The sequence below is a fragment of the Oncorhynchus kisutch genome, linkage group LG8 (assembly GCF_002021735.2).
Source record: "Oncorhynchus kisutch isolate 150728-3 linkage group LG8, Okis_V2, whole genome shotgun sequence".
Taxonomy (NCBI): domain Eukaryota; kingdom Metazoa; phylum Chordata; class Actinopteri; order Salmoniformes; family Salmonidae; genus Oncorhynchus; species Oncorhynchus kisutch.
The window spans coordinates 78,378,565-78,380,614 of record NC_034181.2 but is presented as its reverse complement, the minus strand read 5'-3'; the positions used below and the strand labels follow the sequence as shown (position 1 = coordinate 78,380,614).

The 2,050-nt window shown below is 40.0% G+C and overlaps 1 protein-coding gene across 1 annotated transcript in view; it reads right to left on the bottom strand.

The window, feature by feature from the left end:
* Positions 1-428: 428 nt before the first annotated feature.
* The window catches only part of LOC109881087 (protein unc-13 homolog C), a 222,597-nt gene continuing 220,975 nt past the window's right edge, over positions 429-2,050 (bottom strand). Inside the window, exon 31 of the mRNA XM_031829463.1 lies at positions 429-2,050. This exon is cut by the window's right edge and continues 881 nt beyond it. The gene's annotated coding sequence lies outside the window, so the exon portion shown is untranslated.

Here is a 2,050-nt window from a genome sequence, read left to right as displayed (position 1 = left end):
ATCCAACAGCAGAATTATAAATAGCTCTCCTCCCAGCAGCCAGCCAGGCCCCCTTCACTGTAAAACAAAGACAAGCCTGCATCCCAAATGACACCCTATTCCCTATATATAGCTCTATTGGCTATGGTCAAAATAAGTGCACAATATAGGGTGCTGTTTGGGATGTAGACAATAAGATGACATTGATAAATTGAGACCTTGAGGTTATAAGGGTCTATCTGACACTTTTGACTAATTGTAGTTATTGACATAGCGTTGTTCTGTTCAATATCAAATTACCCTAATTAATGTAGTTAAGTTCTAAATAATACAATATAGGCATGTCTGACACCCTTCAAACCAATGAGGGTTTGAAACTTCAAAGCCAGTTATCTCAGAATCATCTTTTTGCAGATAGAACCTTACCGTTCCAAATTCCTGAAATGCCCTTTGTATAGACTAATTAAAGACTGATCTGTCTATGGAAGCCTTTCAGCTGTCCACAATAACACGATTGTTCTGGAGAACGAGCAAACAGCTAAGATTAGCTAGCTAGCTGCCTCTGGACTACACAGAAGGATAGTCCATGCAGAAGGATGGTCCATGCAGAAGGATAGCCCATGCAGAAGGATAGTCCATGCAGAAGGATAGCCCATGCAGAAGGATAGTCCATGGTGGGTGTTCTCTATTGGTTAGCTTCTCAAATGGCACCATATTTACAATATAGTGCACTACATTTGACCAGGGCCCATAAGCCAAGGACACGCACCTTGATCCGCTGGGTAGAACCAATTAAATTACTACCTTTTTTTGACACACCCAGTCTGAACAGGACCTGTGAGTAATTTCATTCTGACTCTGAGCTTCAAAAGGGGCATTGAAAATGTCCTCTACTGATTAGTGTTAAAGTATTCTCAGCCTTGGAACGTCAGGGCTAGCGCGAAAATGAGCACTGTCTGGTGGACCCCCAGGAGAGGGGTAGGAAAGGTTAGAGTTGATTACTGGGTGGGTTTCATTTGAGCCCAGGGCCACAGGGGACAATGAAGTTACAGATTGCATCTTTATGTGGGAAGGTTCATACAATAGAATGAAGTAGAACTCTAGTGATTTATAGGATCTCTGTGGGACATACGGTACATTACTCTGTCATTCCATTTGAGACGTGACATTTCTTCTGGCAATAGATACTGTATATAGAGGCTACAGCATATAGGATTATATCACTGAATGAATGTATCAGATCACTCAACAACAACAAAACACTTTGAACAATGTGTTGGAAATAAAGGAGACGGTTGTTTTGTACAATTTCTCACTAAATATATTTACATGACATACAATTCGCCATCAGTGCAATACATAGGAATGTTGCATATTTACCCAATGTTAGACTCTTTCCTTTATGAAGAAAAATAAACCAAATGGCAGAAGCTGAATTCAACTCATGTGTAAAGTAACATTTTGTGACTCTCAAAGCTTCACACAAACTAAAAACAATAGTTCTAGAACCGCCCATCAACAATCAGATATTTAGCATTGTAAAAGTAAATAGTTCACATGTACATATATATTTTTCATACATGTAATGGATTGCTTTTGTACAAACATTTTTATATAACTTTGGCAGTTTCTCAGGAACAAAGTTATTTTAATAAATATGAAACAACAATATCAAACCGTCAGCAATGTTATCTAGGCTTGCCTTCCAAAGCTCGTGTTCACAGTGGTCGTACAGAAAGGCTGGAAGCCGATGGCCGAACGGAAAGATTACAGGCAAAAAGAAAAAGAGGAGATAGGATCCACCCTTTCTGTGTAGACTGACAGCACTGGAGGCTTTTCGTTGTTGTCATGGTTATAAAATTACAAACACCTATGAAGGTTTACATAGCAGTCAACGCCGTTAAAAAAATGGTCTCTTTTCAGGTTTCGGCTTAAATACAAAGAGTTTTAGGGCCAGGGTACATGGACCCCGACCCTGTGGTCACTGTGAGATGATGGAAGAGACATGGTTGTAAACGAGACATGCACAACAAGTGCTGTGTGAGGGGACGAGTAACAAAACGAGGGTGCA